At 52.2% G+C, this 19,966-nt stretch overlaps 1 pseudogene; it reads right to left on the bottom strand.

Annotated features, from left to right (window-relative positions):
* Nucleotides 1–14,530: 14,530 nt before the first annotated feature.
* Nucleotides 14,531–15,513, bottom strand: LOC114221852 (protein argonaute-2 pseudogene; annotated as a pseudogene).
* Between the last annotated feature and the right edge of the window lie 4,453 nt (nucleotides 15,514–19,966).

Genomic DNA, 19,966 nt, shown 5'->3' with positions numbered 1-19,966 from the left:
GGATTCAAAAGGAGAGGATGGGACGAGAGCTCAACAGTACTGACAGCCCCGGCCTGGAAAAGAACACGATGCCCCATTTCTGGGTGCTCGTTCTCCCCCTGGCGGAGGACCCCAAAACTGCCAGCGAGGGCCCTGGGAAGCTCCCAGCTGAGCTGGCACACCGTGGCTCAGTGCTTAAGGTGGCGATTTGCAGGGAAAAGGTCCTATCAGCAACTCGTCTCACTGCAGGGACACAGAGGGCGTTCTCAGCCGCCTCCCTGTCCCATCTCCTGACCCAGGGCGGGGAGCCGAGTCCCGAGTGTCCAGCATCACACAGCTGGTTGGGACATGGCCCACCCCTGTCCTCGAACCTACAGGACCTCAGGGCAGCCTCTTTCTCTCTCTCTCAGTCTCTCTCCCCGCCTCCGTTGCCCTGTCTGTCAGTCGTGCAGATCAAACTAGCTACCGCTGCAGCCTTGAGCCTCCACACACCACAATTCCCCTTTCAGTCTAAATGGTTGTTGGCTCTGAACCCGGCTCAGATCAATCAGTCTCAGACAATGCTCGGTCCCACCGGCGCGGTCCTCCCGCCTCCCCCTCCCATTGCCTGTCATCATCTGAAGGAGCCACTCACTGAATTACCAAGGAGAAGCCCATCAAATCAGGAGAAGGGAAACGGCAAAAAACCAATCCTAACTGTATATATTTGAGCTCCAGATAAAATTTCATCCCTTCCCACTGGCCGATTTTACCGTTTTTTATTTAAGTCCAGTGCAGCCAGACATGTGGACGGGAGCTTGCTTTTCTGCTGGAGATGGAGAGTACTGGGGCCCTGACCCAGGGTGCTCCCAGGATGATGGGACACAAGACAGAGCCCCCTACTCTGCTTCCTACCTGTCCCCCTTGATGCTTGAACACCCACTACCAGAGTGAGCCTTTCTGGAAATTGCAATTGATACAGTAACAGCCGGGGCAGCTCTCGTGTCTTGAGCACTCACTATGTGCCCCACACAGCATTCAGTGGTGCGCACACAGCATCTCATTTAATGCCCCGCAATGCATCTCCATTGTACGGATGAGCAAGCCAAGGCCCAGCAAGGATGAGTAACTTGACGAGACCTCCTGGCTACTCAAGGGCACACCGAGCTTTCAACCTGGTCTAACTCTGATGCACCTGCTCCTAACCCTACACCACCTACCTTTCTGGAGAGAAGTGCAGTTAGGAGTCTCTGGGCTCAGACATAGGGCCCCTAGAAGGCCCCTGGGAAAAATGAACCGACTTGTTTTGTAAACAATCGAGGAGATTTGATGATGGACTGGGTGCTAGACAATACCAAGGAGAAGTTTAAGACACTATCGACGTGGTTGTAAAAGGGAATGTCCGGGTTTGGAGAAATGCCCACTGGATTATGTAGTGATATTAAAACACAGTGTCAGGAACTTGCTGTGCAATCCTTCAGGAGACAGAGAAAACAAGTAGGGCAAAAATCTGACTAATTATTGACTCTGAGTGATGACTATACGGGCTCATAGTACAATTTCCTCTACTTTGGAGTATTTTTGAAAATATTCACGATTATACAATTTCAAACACACAGAACATCACTAATCATCAGGGAAATGCAAATCAAAACCCCAGTGAGATACCACCTCACACATCAGGAGGGTTACTATAAAAAACTTTTTTTAAAAACAGAAAATATCAAGTGTTGGCAAGAAGGTGGGAAAATCCAAACCCTTGCACGCTGCTGGCAGGCACGAGAAATGGTACAGCCACTGCGAGAAGCAGTACGGAGTTTCCTCAAAAAATTTAAAGCGGAATTACTAGATGATACGGCAATCCCACTTCTGCGAAATATCCGGAAGATTTGAAAGCAAGTTCTCAAAGAGATATCTGTGCGCCCATGTTCAGGGCAGTATTATTCACCATAACTAAAATGTGGAAGCCACCCAAGTGTACAACTGCAGATGAGGGGTCCAACTCAATGTGGTGTATTCCTACAGTGAAATATTGTCCAGCCTCCAAAGCAAGGACATTCTGACACCTGCTACAATGTGAAGGAATCTTGAGGACATTATGCTCAGCGATGGAAGCCAGTTGCCAAGAGACAAACATCATATGACTCTGTTTATATGAGATACCCAGAGTGGTCAGAGGCATAGAGACACTAAGTGGAATGGTGAGTGCCCGGGAAGAAGGAACGGGAGGGTTGTTTAATGGATAGAGGGATGAAAAAAGTTCTGGAGCTGGAGGGCGGTAAGGGTTGCACATGAGTGAGAGCACACTGAATGCCACGGAACTGGACCCTTAAAAACGGTTAAGATGGTAATTTTTGTGTTATGTGGTTTTTGTCACAATTTTTTAAAGGTTCTTAACACACGCCCCCACACACGGAAACTAAGATGAACCATGAGGCAGATCTAGATGTGCCCATATGAGACAAGTGAGAGAAACCCAAACAAACAAACTCCAGCTTAAAAAGAAATATATTGACTAATGAAATGGAAAAGTCCAGGGTTGAGCTTCAGGCACAGCTGGCTCCAGATGTCCAAGAGATGTGTGGGCTCCGCCTCTCTCCGCCTCTCACTCTGCTTTCCCCTAGGTAAGCTCTACTCTCAATCGGATTGTCTCCAGCAGGTGGCAAAGGTGGTCCCAGAACTTTCGGCTTAGACTCTACCAGTATGGTAACCCCCACCAAGCAAGTGACTGTTTCCAGCAAAGCCTCCAAGATTGAGTCTCACTGGTCAGGCTTGAGCCACATCCTCATTCCTGGACCAATCCCTATGATTTGAGGGAGGCCTGGGATTGAGAGTTTGGGGTTCCCCAAAAGAGAATTGAGGGGCTACTCCTGCAGCACGGATAATAGCTACTGGCCAGGCAGAAACATCAGTGGTCCCCTCCAGTGTGGGAGTGCTTAGAATTCTGCCAGGCAGGGTCAGACAGAGAAATGATCAGTGTAGGAGACCACCGTGTGCAATGCACCTGCTACAGACCCAGGTTGAGGGACCCAGTTCCACAGAGGGGTTGGCAGGACATCACTGTTTGGTCCAACATCACCACACACTCTTGCTGGCTCAGAAGGAACCAGGAAGAAGCGTGGCTCTGGCTCTGGCACTGGCTCTGGCACTCCCTGGCCATGTGACTTTGGGAATGTGATCTAACTATGCTTGGCCTTGGTTCACTCATCTGGGAAATGGGTACAACAAACCTGGCTTGTGAGATTGCAGTAGGGGTTGAAAGAGAAGAAGACCTGAATGCCTGGCACCAGCCTTGGTACACGCCAGGGGCTCAGTCAATTATTTTTAAGAGACCACCTGCCGGCTGGTGCCTGTGCTCCCAGAAACCCCCTCGGGCATCTGAACTGTAGGCGAGAGGACTTTCAAGGAAGCAATTTCTCTTTGCTTCAGCTGTTGGCAGACGTTAACGAAAAGAAATTAAATAAAAGCCAATGCTGGGACTTTCTTAGATCCTTCCAAGCCACTTGACTCAGCAATGGTGAAAATTCAAGGAGAGCCCGTCCCGCCAGGCCAATCGATGACAAACATTAGCTGGAGGATCCTAGGGGCCCAGAGTCTGGGAGGTGCTCCTGCTCTGGGGTGATGCTGAGGCTACTGTGGGATGTCAGGGCTCCAGGAAGGAGAAGAGCAGGGCAGAGAAAGCTGCTCGCCCGCTGCAAAACCAGCCTGAGGTTCTCCTCCAGCCCTGGACTCAGCGCTCTGGCCGAGCTCAGCTGGGAGCTGCCGGGAGCAGGGGTCCGACTCAGCAGCGACTGCCGAACCACCTTATCACTGGGAAATGCCACGCCAGTGGTTTCCAAAGAGGGCACCACGGGACCCGCAGACCTTGGGGAGCCAACAACTGTGTGGTACATTCCAGGTGATTTGAACTCTGGAGAAAATGCAGCAGCAAACTGTTAAGAAAGCCTCCCTTTGTGCAAAATTTAAAATAATGCAAATCTCCCCTTTCAAGTATTCAAATGTGTCTAGAATTGTATAATCGCAAACCCACCAGCTGAAGGCGTTGTAAACTGGGCTTTCTGTGCCACCATAGCTGGTGAATAATCATACCCTGCCCTTTGTCCGTGCTGCGGGAAATCAGTCTTGAATTATTCACGTCGTGGATGTCACAGGAGCTTAAAGAATGGGTCTTATGTGTGAAACACAACCACCCTGACGTGAAAACAGGCAGCCGTGCTCAGACGGGCTCTCAGCACATAACCAGCACCCCATGAAACACTGGGGGAAGGGAGGGCGAAGGGAGATGCTGGTTTCAATCAGGGACCAGCTAATTACAACCCACAGGCCAAATCCAGCCCCCCTCCTGACTGTGAATAAAGCTCTACTGGAACATGGATTTAGGTATTAGCTGCAGCTGCTTTAACACAACCATAAAAGGGGCCACGGAAGTGTGTGGCCTGCAAAGCCTCCAGTATTCACTATCTGGTCCTTTACAGAAAAAATTTGCTCATCCCTGGTTTAAATCAAGTCAAACAAATTTCTTTCCTGCAGGACTTCTTAGGAGCCTTTGGAGTATTATGTTTGGACAATGTGAATCTCCACACAAGGGATTTCATTAGATGGCAAAGCTCTCTTCCCTAGGCATCTCTCTTCCCTGGACCGAGCAGCACTGGCCACACGGGCCCTGCTGTGGTCTGAGCAGGGCATCCTGGAGCTGGGGGCAGGAGGGTGGCCAATGAGTTACTCCAGTCTGGGTAATGAAGAGGAGGGTCCTGAGGTTCCCAACTGCATATTCATCCATCCTGCTGCCCCTAACCATGATCACAAGGACACCTCAGTCTCTGTCCCCCTAGACTTCGGCCCCACTCAGGGTAGCCAGCAGGAAAATGCAGCCCCAGGCAGGAGAGTAAAGACTGCCCATTTGGAAAATGACCACAAGCAGAGCCCTGGGTGGCTCAGTTGGTTAAGCAACCACCTTCAGCTCAGGTCATGATCCTGGAGTCCTGGGATCAAGTCCCACATCGCTTCTCCCTCTGACCCTCTCCCCCTCATGCTCTCTCTCTCAAATAAATAAATAAAATCTTTAAAAAAAAAAAAAAAAAGCAGAGCCCAATAGGATGAAGCTTAGAGCTCAGGGTCAGCCTTTCTGCCCAGGGGGTGTTTGCAAACTGGAAACATTCACCGAGAACGCCCTGCACACATGAGTCATTGCTCTTTTAAAACAACAAACAGGCCGGCAGACTGAGACACCAGCTCTGTACCCCCCTACACGGCTTGCCTACCCAGGGCCTCGGTCCTGCGTCTCCCGGCCCTGGGGCACCAAGCTGGTAAAGCCCAGGCAAGCGGGAGCAGCTCTCCTTCCTCCAGCCTCAGCCCGTAAGGCATTGCAGCCCCTCACTGCCCCGCGCACCACTCCCTGCTACACCCACGGCCGGTGCCCGCGTCCCAGCTCCAGGCAAGGACAGCATCATGTCACGAGACGCCCACTGGCATGTGTGACAGTTAGCCCTGCTTTCCTCAAGAAGCTGATGTTAAGCAACAGGTCCAGGGCCACCCTGCCAGGAAGTGGCGAGGGAGGGGGTTTGAATCCAGGCTCTTGACCTCTCTTAACCTCTTCCTGGGGGAAAAAGGAGATGCTCAGCACGTGGGCTGTGAGCTGTGCTCCGATACTGTTGCTGAATCATTTCCTCCTGCTGACCCCACTGCGAGCTGCAGCTGCGTTAGAGCCCCAGGAAGGGCCCGGCTGGTGCTGGCTACGTGGGCCTCCCAGGGACAGGCCCTCCAGGGAGGCACTGATACCAGCCTGTCTCAGTCTCCGTGGCCTTGCCCGGAGCCTGGCACATAGTAGGTGTTCAGCAAACCACCGCTGAATAAACACACGGCAAGTGGCTGTTTGTGAGTGAGTGAAATACTCCATGGTAACCGGCTCTCCTCCCTAATCCATGTTAAAAGACAAAATGAAGCTCTCCCGGTATTTGCATGCTCACAATCCATCTTGAAATAGAAATATGTTCCCCCAAATTCCCCACCATGTCTGGCTCCAGAGAACTTATATGATTGCAGACTTCAGCTTCAAGATGGAACATGTCGAATTCTTACAGCCAGAAGGAGAGGCGCTCCTCAGACATTCAAAAGTATGGCAGGCAACCTGACAGCCCCGCCAGCCCCCACGGAGGAGGCCAGGATGGGAGGCGGAGGCTTCGTCGTCTGGGCCCCTGGAGCTTGAGCTGCTCACCTGCTGCTCGGGCTTCCCCAGGAGCCGATCGTTCTTTCCCGTAGCCCTAGAAGTGATGCAATAAACCTCATTATTATTGATGATTCTGCTACTCCAGGTGTAGGCTTCTGGGCCAGGGATTAAACATCTTATTCAAGATGATCTAACTGCCTTGGCCGAGAGACAGACAGGAACAGAAAAAGGACGAAGGACACACACCACACACTTAAGGTTGGTGTCCCTGGAGGACAGGCTTCTGGGTGATTTGGGTGTCAGAAAGCAAAAGTTCATGTGCTACCAGGAGGCACAGCTGCCCATCCCGGATGGGGCTGCTCGGGGCAGCTGCTGGGGTGTGAGCGGGACCGGAGACAGGGGTGAGCAAGTCTGCCCTGGTGTTTGGGGCTAAAGAGAGGTCTGGAAAGGGGGGTTGGACATTAGACCAGGGACAGGTGGTAATGTCCCCTTGCTAGTCTGGCTGGGGGCGGGGGGCATCTGCAACCGGGGCCATTTGCCCCCGGGTGCCCATGGTGCCCACCACCTACTGCTCTGCTCATACCTGTCTGTCTCCCTCCTAACTTACAGGCAGGAACCGAATCTGAATTCTGTCTCTCTCTCCTATGCCCATCCCAGAACCTGGCATGGAGGAGATGCTCAGAGAAGGCTGTTGACTGGAATAATTATTGGTTTGGGATTGGAAGGATCTGTCCCCAGGAGGCCCCTGGTGCAAAACCAGAAGGTCAATATTTGTGGCCTATGGGTGGGCTCTACCCTTAGAGCAAGATGGCCTGGCTTCGAGCTTTATTTCCACCACGTGCTGACTATGACCTTGAAGAAGTCACTTACCCTCTCTGATGTGGAAGAGGGAATAATAATAAAACCGACCTGGGGCGCCTGGGAGGCTCAGTCAGTGAGGCCTCCGACTCTTGATTTTGGCTCAGGTCATGAGATCGAGCCCCACATCGGGCTCAGGGCCGAGCCTACGGCCGGCTTGAGATTCTCTCTCCCTCTCCCTCTGTCCTTCCTGCTCACACTCTCTCTCTCTCTCAAAAAGTGTTTTTTTAATTAAAAAAGGTAATAATAAAACCAACCTTGCAATGCTGTTGTGGGGATTCGATGAGGAATTACACATAAAATGGTGAGAAAGTGCCATTTTTTGTGCCTGGTTTGTTATCATAAATCCATTGTCTCATCCCGCCTTTGTCATCTCTGCTGACGGCCCTTCTACTTAAAGGAAAAAATGTACCTGTGGCTGAGGGCCAGTAATCCCTGGGCCAGGGAGTTGGTTGTGTGGCCTCTCAGGCTGTCAGCGAAAGGAACGCGGAGCTAGTGGGGACAGTCATGCCACAAGGGGGCCGCCACGGAGGACACTCGCCTCCCCCACTCCCTCCAGGAGAGCTCTTTGTCCTGGACTTTATTCCAAGCCACGCAGAGTCCATTCAGACCACCCATTTTCCCTCCACTCTGTCAGCAAACGTCGGGGGGTTCACAGGGCGGCCAGACCCCACGCAGGGCCCTGAGGCGACTTCGACCTGTCCCCTGCCCCAGGGGCTCACACCCTACTGGGTGCGGGATGTTGGGACAGGTCCCGGGGCTGGAATGACAGCCAGCATCTCAGAGGCTTTAAGTCCATTCCTACCCAACAAGTGCTCCCTCGGTGGACAGACTGCCACCAGCCCTAAGGAGACCCCTCCAAACCCAGAATTCCAGGAAGCAGGTGAACAGCTGGTATCGCAGTTCTTTTAAAATACATATAAATAATGTCTCCGGAGCAAAGACAAGTATGCGTTCCCAGTAATCCTGCATCGTCTGTCATCTGTCACCCCTCCCCCGGGCTGGCTGGGACTCTGGGTTCCGTTCTCCGGGTTCCGCTCCTCTCCCGGCTCCACAGTCAGGGCATCCGGGCTGGTCCCGTGTGATTTGTGCTACTTAAAAAGCTTTCCAAGCATCTGCCAAGAGCGTTTCTAATACGGGCACGTCTGCTCCCCAGCACAACCCTGGCAGGGCAGGTGCCGTCATCACCCACCTTTCGCAGACGAGGAAACCAGGAAGTGAAGGGACCTGCCCAAACTAAGCCAGGCCTTACCTGACTTCTCTCCAGAGGGGTTGGGCTGCCGACAGGTGGCAAAGAGGGGGTCGGCCAGCCGTGGCCACAAGAGCTGAATCCATGTCCATCTGCAGAGCCCCCCGACTTCCCCTCTGTGATCAAGTCATCCTCCTTGAGAAGGGGGGGAATCCACGCCTCCCCTTCGAGAGCTGACCTGGAAAATGGGGCCCAGTGGCCAGGACAGAGAAAGGGTCCAGAGATTGAGAGGGAACAAGTAGCAAGAGGGAACTCCTCCCCACCTCAGGGTGCCGGAGTCAGCAAACATGAGCAAACACAAGATGCCTAGTGAAATTTTCATTTTAGATAAACAACAAATAAATTTTTATTTATGGTGCATGCAATATTTCCCAGTTCATCTGAAATGCAGCTTTAAGCTCGTGTCGCCTCTTCTCTCTAGCAACCCTACCCCTCATCCCCCAATACTCGCAATAGCACTGGGGCGTCGGGGGAGTTCAGGGTGGGGTTTGGTTCCCAAACTCACACCACCTCCCACTCTTGATCCTGGTGACCGAATATATCCACCTAGAATGATCTGCATGATCATGAATGGTATCATCCGATTGGAGAAGGCGCCCTGGATATGGAGCAGGCTGACCTGGGGGGATGTCAGCCCCCATCCTCGACTGTGCAAACCAGCCAGGTCCCCTAATGTCTGAACCCCCGCTTCCTTCCCTGCAGCTTGGGGCTGATGAACCTGCCCTTCCTGATCCCAGAACCACTGGGGGGATCGACCCCCACGTTACAATTAGAAGTTCTCCGGTAAAGGTGGGGTGCTATCGACTCCTACTGTATTATGATATATTCATGCCATTTTGATAGTAATAAATGAACAGGCTGAATTCATTGCTTGACTCGGAGGCCCGTCTGGACCTAGCTTCCTCCACGAGCCTAGTTTCCTGCGTGTACACAGAGTTAATGCAAACTCTGCGTTCTTGAGGCTGTTAAAAAAGAAGCCATAGCAAATTTGATTTAGGTACCTAATTCCATTTCAAATGACTTGGGCAATAAATAACCCGCTCTCTTTGATTCTTTTAAATCAGCATATTTCAGCAGCAAAGTGACATCTTGGAATTGGCTGTCCTCTCCATCTCGCTCTATTGACCCAGGTGTGTCCACCATGAAGGGACACCGAGGCCTGGCCCAGCGCCAGGCTGCCGGACTCTGCAAGCAGAAGGACTATCTACCGCCCACCGCTTAAACCCCCTGGGGGGTGGGCAGTCAATCTCCCCCGCATGAGGCCTGCGGGGGGCTTTGCCTTACTCAGCTCCTCGGCGGTTGCAGGGCACCCAAGGAGGCCCTCGCGGTGTTGAGTTTGTGGGTCTGTGTGGAGAGTCCCGTAGCAGGACAGGGAGGCTTTGGGCAGAGATGCCAGCTGAGGCGGGGCTCCAGCACTGGAATGTGGATCAAAAGTCCTGCTCTCTGGCCTGGAGCAGCTGTCCAGGCTTCCTTCCTGGGTAGCAGGATACTCCTGGCTCTATGAGTTAGCAAGGCCAAGCATCAGGCTCTGGAGTCAAAGAGCCCACATCAGCCCCTCAGCGTTCAGGAAAGTTGGGGAGCTCCTGAGCTCCTCTGGAGCCTCGCGGGCCCACCCGGGCAGGGGGGATGAGAGAGGTATGCACACCGAAGCTGTCATGAGGACAACACAGCCCCTGTCAACCATCACCACGCACAGCACGCAGCACAGAGCCCAGCCACGGTCCGCTCAGCGCAACAGGGAGAGAACGCCTCTTCCCACTAGTCAGGACGCCTGGGGGGGTTCAGAGAAACTACACACATGCATGCACACACATGTACACACTCTGACACCCACCCCCCCACACACACTCAGAATCGGACACACATGCACACATGCCATACACCCACGTGCAGACACAATACACTGACCCATTGATTCAGATACACACACAGACACACGCATAAACATATGCACACACTGACACACATACATACGTACACACACGTACCGTCACATAGACCCGCACACAACACACCCCTGATAGGCAAAGCAAGGCTTGGATACACTGGTTTGATGTGGCCAGTGAGCAACTGCATCCAGCTCTGTGGCCACCAGTCCACATGGACACCGGCCCCCTCTTGGACCCCCACTCTGTGCCCAGACACCACCCCAAGGTAAGCCGTAGGGTCAGGTGAGGATTTTACCTTTCATCATACTTGGTAATAAAAAGAAAGTTGAGTGATTTAAGGGCTCGGTTTTTAGGCCTCTTCAAAATGCCCTTGGGTCACAAGGTTGTATGGAGAAGCTAAGTGTCTGGTCCTGGGCCTGGTCTCCTTTCCAGCATCCAGCCCCACCTGGCCCCTCCCTGCTCTGAGCTGAACCTACCTGGAAAGTTTCCCCAAAGTCCTATGGCTGGGCCTTAAACACAGCCAGCAACCAGAAGCCCTTCCCACCCTGGGTCTGGTTGGGCCTCAGTCACAGGAACCACAGAGACCACGGGAACCATGGGGACCATGGGAACCACGGCACCATAGACCATGGAACCACAGGACGCACAGAGACCATGGGAACCACAGGACCCAGCCACATAGGAGCGGCTGCCTCACTTTATGTGAATTCAGGCCAAACTTCTAGGTACCAGAATTCAGTGGATGTAACAGTGCATTACTTCTGAAGCTAGGTCCTGGTTCTCTTAGGACACTCACGTCTGGAGCCCTGAATATCCACTGAGAAAGATCTGACTACCCTGAGGCTGCCATGCCGGAAAAAAGCCCAGGCCACAGAAGAGGCCATGTACACAGGCTTGTGCTCCGTCCAACAGATGTAGTTGAGGTCCCAGATGACTTCAGCATCACTTGCCAGACATCTAAGTGAAGATGCCTTCTAGGTGGTTCTACACTTCAGCCTTGAGTCTTCACAGCTGGGGCCCCAGATGCTGTGGAGCAGAGACAAGCTGTCCCACCTGGACTCCTGGCTTGCAGAATCCAATCCATGGATGAAATCAAATGACTATCGCTATGGTCACTGGAAGAGATGGACCCTGGGACTTGGCGACCAGCCAGATATAGGGCTGAGGAAGAAGGGGGAGTGAGAGATAACCCCAGGCTTCTAGCTCACTTCGGACCTGTGGGATCAGAGATGCCTATGGGTCACTGGCTGGAGGTGTCCAAAGGGTATGGGAGCTCCATGGTGGCCAATATCCACGTCCCTCCCCAAATCATCAAGTTAGACAAGTGCACCTCTGCCCCTTCATCAGAGAGCTCTGCATGCCCCCTTGACAGTTTGCAGCAAATCCTCATTAAAATATTGTCCTCCCACTTCAAGGGGGAGGGGATATCAATGCTGCCTCTCCATGGGAAGCATATTATAGAATTTGCAGACACATTTCAAACCCTCCCAGCCCCTTGGAAGTGTCTCCAGAATGCGTGTTCTCCTTCACCCCCTGACCACCATCTTGGTCTGGGGCCTCTCTAACTCCCATTGAGGCTTTTGAAGCAAATTCTTTTTTGGTCTCCCCACTTCCAGCCTTCCCTCCAGGCCTTCCATCACCAAGGATGTTCATAACACAAACAGGTCCAGTCACTTCCTACCTGGACTCCTCAGGCAGAGCCAGAGCCACAGGGTCACGAGTCTGGCTTGCAGCATGCTTTCCTCCCGCCTGTGGAGCCTCCCTGATGCTGCTCTAGTCACACTGCATCTCAAATCCTCCTCTCTCCTTCCTGCTCTGCTGCCTTTGCACACGCTGGTTTCTCCACCTGCAAATGCCCCATCTTCTTCTAGAGTATCCTAGCAAACTCCTATTCATCCTTCAAAACCCAGCTCCAATCTCACAGCCTCTGTGGTGCCATCCTCAACTCATCTGTGAACAGAGAATAGGAGCAGACTGGGGCACCTGGGTGGCTCAAGCAGTTGAGCATCCAACTCTTGGTTTCAGCTCAGGTCATGACCTTGCAGTTAGGGGATCAAGCTCCACATCGGGCTCTGTGCACAGTGCAGAGTCTGTTTCAGATTCTCTCCCCCGCCCTCTGTCTCACGCACTCTCCCTCTCTCAAATAAATAAAATAAATAAATAAATAAATGTTTAAAAAATAAAAATAAAATAAAATTGGAGCAGACCGGGGCTCTCAATCTTGGCTGCACATTGGAAACATCTGGGGAGCTTTTACATACATGGGTGGTGGGGTGCCACCCCCCAGATGTTCTGATTTAGCAGACTGGGTGAAGTCTTGGCATGGGACCTTTTAATACTCTCCAAGAGATTCTAATGTGTAGCTAAGGTTCAGAACTACTGGCATAGACCAATGGTTCACAGTATGGCTGCACAGGAAAGTCACCTGGGGAGTCTTACAAGACAACTTTCTCGCAGAGCCCCACCTCAAACCTATGAAATCAGAAGCCAAAGGTATAAGGCCCAGACAACGGCACGGACCCTTTATAAACCTCCCACCCCAGATGATTCTAATTCACAGCCAGGATGGAGAGACACCAGGATGCTTCTCGCTTACACTCAAAACATGACATATAGAGCATGCTCAAACCCTCAGTCTAAATCGATTTGTAGAAGATGATCTTTATTCTAGAAGTGAACAAGGTCACAAGTCTGTTGGGTTTTTATAGAACATATCACAAGGCACTTTACAATTCTAAGACCAATAAAGGAATGCAAAATATGAATAATTTAAAAATCAATTTCCTACACATAATAGATCCTCAATAAATATTCATTGAACGAGTTAATAAGTCAATCAATCAATACAGGTGTAGTTTTAGAGCTGCCCAAAATACTTCTACATCTCCCCGGTAGACTGTGAGTTCCCTGAGGACAGGCCTGGGGACCCCAGCCCCCAAGCAAGGACTTTTGGTGAATGAAGCAATGAATTGACACGCAAAGCAAAAGGGCTCTGAATGCTCTTGGCTATCTCTGTATTTCCTAGGTGTGTGATGAATTTCAAAGAGAACAGAGAAATGCTAGTATGTCATTTTTATTGAAAAGATGACAATGTAGCAATTTAATTATAGAAAAATCACCTTGCCTAGGTTATTGTGCTTCTTTGGAGGCCTGGGGAGAATCCCAGACATGGCTTTTCAACTCAACAGGAAGCCACAGGCTCACAGCCAGCCCCTGGCCACGCATGGACAGGCTGATCAAGTGCCCAGCACTGCTTCATGCGCTGCCCACCACGATGTGGTGGCTCAGACTTTCTTAAGCAGTGGGGATATGATCTCTACTCCATGACCAGTGGAGGGTGGATGATGGAATCATGGCCTGTGCATCACCCCTATCTTGTGATCTCAGCTGCTTTGGCCCCTTGATTGCAAGAATATTCCTTCCCCAGAGCACCCCACCTGCCCAGTGGTAAAGAGCAATGGCTCTGGGGTCAGACAGAGCAGAGTTCTAGGGCCTGATCCACCACCTGGCTGTATAACTAGGGCAAACCACTGAGCCTCTCTGAGCCCCAGTGTCCCCACCTATAGGATGACATCACTATAGTACCTGCCCGGAAGGTCATTAGGAGATGAAAATGGAACAATGCCTGCAGAGCTTCATGGAAAAGGGCTCAGGGTTTGACAGGTGACATTGCAGAGGCCTTGGTAAGCCTTGGTTTTTGCACCTGTAAAATGGGACCGATTACAACTCATCATAAAACCATTGAGATGGTACCAATGCTGAGAAGGGCCAGTCGTCACGACTGGCTTACACTGGGCCCTCCCTATTAGCTGCCAGCATTAATTTCACCTTTCTAAGATCATGGTTTTTAATAGCTGCCACTTATAAGCATAAGGAGCTGACGCTTCTCCCAGCAAGGGTGTGCTCATGGTTCGTGTGCCGACAACCTCCCAGAGGTTTGGAAAGCTCTCCTCCCACCACCACAGGCCCCACCAGAAGTCTGCTGCAACTGTGTTCTAATGGGTCGAAAAGCATGTGGTCCAAGGGAGACAGGACAGAGAGGGGAGTTGCCCATCCCCTCGACCTGCTGCTACCAAGGCTGGAGGAAAGAACAAATTCAGGTCCCCGGTGGAATGATGGGCCATTTTCCCACATATAACCTTTTTTTTTTAGGAAACACGGGACTCTATTTTAATAAGCAGCTTATAGATTTTGGCAAACCATATTTCCTACGACAGTGGGGTCTCATACAGGTCTGCGGTTCAAAATCCAAGTTTGAAATCTGGGACGGAAGGCATTCTGGAAAATGGAGAATCTACTAAAATCAATGACGTCTCATGTTCGATGCTGGCTGTCACAGAAGGGCTGAGCATCTGTTGGTCTGAGTGTAGCTGATCTCATGTGAATCCAACTCGGTACACAATTGTAAACACTAAAACATGTCAAGCAAAGTACATGGTGCGCAGGGTGTCCTGATGAACCTGGACTGCCTTTGCCAACGCTTGGTGGTCTCGTCCATTACTCCGCCTGGAGGTATGTCTTCCTTCAGCACTGCCATGTTCTTTGTCCACCAGGTGGTACCTGGCCCGGAAAGCCACCAGGTGGGCGTAGTATGCTGCCACCGGGATGGACACGGATCACGTGCAGCGCACGTAGGTGTGACACAGCTAGCAGGTGAGAATCTGCAGCTCGTCAGAAGAGAAACGATTGTCATCCGAAAGCACGTGATAGTGGGAAGGCCTGCTTGTTCCCTGGATGCCAGCGTGACTACACAGGTAGAAGTCAAACTCAGTCGGGTGGGTGATTTTCGTGTCCACAGTTGTGCCTGCTGGAATGTTTCCACTTTTCCCAACCCTCTCGTTCCTGTCGGTGCAGAAGAGCCGCGTGTGGTGCCTTTTCTGTACCACTATGAAAGTGATCCCCGGCTGGTAGTCCTTTTCTAACTTGATACATGCCTCGCGGATGGCCAGCAACTCATGGTGGAGAACCTGCTGGAACTGGCCCTCGGAGATGCCATCACGGTAGAAGATGATGCGTGTGGGCCTGAAGCACGTGGACTTGTAGAACTGGATGAGGAGCTCGTGGACCATGGTGGCCAGGTCCTGGATGATCTCCTGCCGGTGCTGCTGAAACCACACGGTGGCACAGTAGTGGTTGGGGTGTGCGTCCTTGCTGCCCACGACGGCAGCGATGGAAGGCTTCTTCCTGTCCTCGGTGGGTGGGTGAGTGACGTCAGCCCCCAGAAAGAAGACAGGTTGCTGGAACACGGGCGGCCTCCCCTGGGGCAGTAGAATGTTGTTCATGCCTCCCAGTTTGACGTTCATCTTCAAGCAGAGGTTGGACGGGGTCTGTGGCATGGTCCTCTGCACGTTCTTCATCTGTACACACTGCATGGCCATCCCCAGCACCCACATATAACCTGAGCCGACCAAACACCAACCAAACACCTCCTTGCCCCAACCTCCAGAAGAAAAGCAAGAGTCCACAGGTGGCCTTCTTCTAGAACCATCCCAGCCACTGCCTTCTCCTCCATACCCCTGGAGCAATGTGTGGAGCAGGTGGGAACATGGGACAGGAACAAGATGCTGGGTCAGAGGGACAAAGGCTGGACCTGGCTGTTCCCAAGACTCCTTCCCAAATGCACACATGAGCCCTGCTACAGATAAGAGAAAGGAAGTCCGAACATTCCTTTGGCAAAGAGAAGCACTGTGGCATCCCCCACCACCCCGTACGCACTCAGGTGGCAATGTCCTTGAACAGAGGTCAGCCGGCCATCTTCTCCCATTCTGCTGTAGGGACAAAAACGAGCCTTCATCCCCAGCCAGGGATGCAGCCAGCCAGCAAATCACAACTCTCCTCAAGAAGTCAGGACCAACCATCCCTGTCCCCCAGGCAGCCCTGTGGCATCCCAGAGTATAGACCCAGAAAGGAGAAAGTGGAGGAGAAAGGTTGGTAGCATGCCAGGAGGCATGAGCATGGCTAGCTGTGACCCTGGGCTTACCCTCTCTTGCCTGTGGAATGTGGATAAAGGTCATTCATACTGCTTATTCACCACCCTGGGTACTTCGGATGCAGGGAGATCAAAATGTGCCCTCACTCTGCAAACTCTGGAGTGCTGGGCAGGAGCTAGTGATCATTCCCAGCCCCCTCTCTGGTTCTCAGGGCATCCCAGGCAGAGGAGGGTAAACTTCAATCTGGGCTCCTGGGAGGAGTAACTCAGAGCAACTCTCTGCAAATGTGAAATTTCTGCAGTATCTCTTGTTTGATCTTCAGGGTTCCCGCAGACTTTATATTTAATTCATGATGTCTTAGTTTGTTTTAATAAAATGCTGTTTTGAATTAGTTACCATCTGGGAGATTGATGCATCTGGTAGATCGATGCTCGCGAAAGTGGACCAGGGAGTCAGCCCCTCGGTGCCGCCAGTGAAGGCTGCTTCCAGCCACGAGAGGTGAAAAACTTCAACATGCCTCCCAGCAGGCAAGTACAGTGGCCTCTCCCAACCCAAGTGGATCTGGGATGCGTTTTGGTGAAACTCTCTGAATGGCTTCTTCCCCGGATTAACATGGAAACCAGGTCTCTCAGCCTGGCCTGGGGGAAACAGCTTTGTGAGAGTCATCCGGACATAGAGTGGGGGGACAATCAAGTCTAGCTACCATTCTCAAAAAAAAAAAAGAAACTGAGGTCAGCCAGAACCACGCCATTTCTGCCACCCCGTGGTGATCCCATTAAGTCTGAGTCACAGCGTAGCTGGGAGCCCAAGAGGGGCTGGTCTTGTATGAAGTTACAAGAAAGGGGGGCTGGCCTCAGGTTGTGAGGAGTGCTCTCCTGCCCACGTCCCAGGCCCAAATGCACCCTAAGAGCAAAGCTGGCCCACTGCGGCGGTGGCAAAAGCCCCCTTCTGGGCTGCCAGAAGAAGTCCCAGAGGGCCCAGTTTCCCAGGATATCTGCCTGCATACACCTGTCTCCTGTCTCTCCAGAGCTTAGATCCAGGAGCCAGACGAGCCTGGGTTCAGATCCCAGCATGGAGCCATTGGCTTGGCCATCGGGGTCTCTGGGAAGAGCTCTGGGACATTACCAGCTCCCTGGATTGGGCCCCATAGCCACCACCAGGTAAGCACCTCAGAGAGCTGCAGGTAGCCCACTTGTTACCAAAGAGGGGGTTCTTCTCTGGGACAAGAGGGAATCACATGTCTCTAAGAACCTGCTAGCAGATCTCCCTTCTCTCCTTGTGGAATCCCAGTGAGACAGCCATGTGCATCCTCATGAGCAGTAGGGCCAGCCCCCCTCCCACTGGGGCAGGGCCTTAGGCAGAGAGCACGCATGGGGCCATGAGAAGGAGGCACCTTTGGCTCCCCAGGGCAAGAGCTGACCCCAGATGTGGCCTGCCAAGAAGCCAGGGTTGGCCGGGACCTCAGGGTCATTCAGCTCAATACCACTATTTCACTTGGACATTAAGATGTCACGTTTGTTAATTTGTCCTAAATCAACACAAACCTGGCTTGGAACCCTCACCCAAGAGGAGGGGAAGCGATCCAATGCTATTGTGTTGGGTGGTCGAACAAGAGCTCTGGGAAATTCACAGAGGGGGGTCTCAGGTCTTCAGGCCACAGCAGCCCTCCCTGGGGCCTGGGCATCCAGCCCCTGTGGTTGTGTGAAGGTGGGCAAGTCTGCCGTCTCTGTGCCACACCTGAGCAGGGGGCCCCTGGACATCCGTGATCCAGCTCTGTGGGGCCCCCAGACAGCCATGCCCTTCCATGGCTACTCCGGGAGATGTGTGGGAAGGGAGACCAGGTTTCTGCTATTTACAAACCCTGACCCAGGCTGGTCCATGGTCTACTTTTAGAAGCCCACCACTGTGGGACACAGCCCCACAGCTCCTGACTTCCTGGCTTTCAAAACACATGCCTGGGTTCTTTGTTCTCTCTATCCAGCATCTTCTACTCTGGACCCCGCAACCCAAAAGTTGTTAACAAACCCCGGCTTGCGTGGAGAAAGTTCTAGAAGGACTTACACTGAACAGGGGTGGGGCCAGAGAGGGGCTGCTGGGTTTTCTCTCTCAGTACTTTGAAAACACTTTTGTGTACTTCAAATGGTTTATTAGTCATCATGTATTACTCTCATTCAATTTTTATAAAGAAACGAAATGAATGACCCCGTTTCTTACCAAGAGGAGCCTGAGGTCATCAGACAGAGGCCAAGGGATCAGGTGTGCTCTCCCTGGCAGGCTAGAGAACGGAGATATTGGCGACCAAGGTCTGACGGTGTAGGGTTCCTGGCTGAGCCGTCTGGCAGCTAGGGATGCGGGCAGGCTGCAAAGGCTCTTGGAGCTTTGGTTTCTTCCTCTGCAGGGTGGAAAGTAATTGTCCCTGCCTCCAGGTTGCCATGGAGATGAGTGGGCCACTGCGGGCCTCCTGCGTGGCATGATACGGTGGGCTTATCACCATCATCTTCATCATCATCGTGGTGGGTCTTGTCTCCGGACTCCGTCGGAGACCAGCATCCCGGCTCAGCCCTGAATAACTGTGAGATCTCGAGGGACTTCTCATCCTCTCTGCCTCCCTTCCTCACTCCCCACCCAGGACTGGCTTCGTGATTGCAAGGCCCCTTGTTCAACATGGAAATGTGGGATGTTTGTGCAAAAGCCAGGAGGCAAGTGCCGTTAAAATTGCTAAAATACCAAACCTGCTTCTTTCTTCCACGGTACCCTCCATCGCCACTTGTCATGGTGTTTTTATTTGCTATTTAATGCCATTCTAACTACACCATTCAACATTGTATTGTGCAGTGGCAGTTTTAAATGCAAATATAAGGCCATTAACTCGTATATGGAATCATTGCAATCACACTCTTCATATTTTGCAGTTTGTACGCAGGAGCATTTTCGTCCTTTCCAGAACAGTAGAAACACTGCACTAACTCAACAGTTTTTATGTCGCTCCTTGACATTCCACCCACACACTGTGCCTTTGCCCTCTTGCTGAGTGAGGAGGACAGGAGGAAAGGGAACCGTGGGTGCCCTGTGTCTCCACTTCCTTCTGTGCCCTCACTTTCCCTGTAAGCTATTGGCTGACACAAGGAAATACGCTGAGTAAGAATAAGAGACAGGGTTCCTTGGTCATTCATGTTCCCTAGAACCTCACTGCCTTCTTTCTGCATTCCAAGCAAGTTCTGGTTTGATTGCAAAGTGTGGCCTTTCGGGGTGTCAGTGCCCTTGCTCACCCCGTCCTCGATGTAACACATGCGTCTTGTTTTTTGTTTTTTGTTTTTTTAAGATTTTATTTATTTATTTGAGAGAGAGAATGAGATAGAGACAGAGAGCATGACGGGGGAAGGCTCCGAGGGAGAAGCAGACCCCCCGCTGAGCAGGGAGCCCGATGCGGGACTCGATCCCGGGACTCCAGGATCATGACCTGAGCCGAAGGCAGCCGCTTAACCAACTGAGCCGCCCAGGCGCCCAACACACACGTCTTGTACTCACTTTGAGTCTCGCAGAGCTCCTGCGCCTCAGGGAACCCCCTGGAATTCTGTGCTCACGGGGCTTTGTGAACGCTGTAGGCAGATAGGACAGCAAGGAATAACTGACACGTGCGTTGACGGACCTCCTCCGCTCCTGCGCAGGCTCCACAATCCTGTCAGATTTCACTTGCAAAACACAAGTTCAAAGACAGGATTATTAAAATTTCAAGATGGCAGCAGAAGAGCATTAAGTCAAGCTCCCGCCCTTCTGAGCCCTGGCTCTGCTGTAAAATGGACACAACGTGCCCTTGGCTTGCCTACCTAGGGGCTTGGTGGGGGCGGGAGGGGGGGCGTACCACGTGCAAGCAAGGTGCTGGAAATGCTCGGGAGCCGCAACTCCCTGCGCCCTG

The sequence above is a fragment of the Eumetopias jubatus genome, unplaced genomic scaffold (assembly GCF_037043125.1).
Source record: "Eumetopias jubatus isolate StellerSeaLion01/CBP00866 unplaced genomic scaffold, mEumJub1_p1.0 scaffold_17, whole genome shotgun sequence".
Classification (NCBI taxonomy): domain Eukaryota; kingdom Metazoa; phylum Chordata; class Mammalia; order Carnivora; family Otariidae; genus Eumetopias; species Eumetopias jubatus.
The sequence above is the reverse complement of the archived record's forward strand: the minus strand, read 5'-3'. Positions and strand labels throughout refer to the sequence as shown.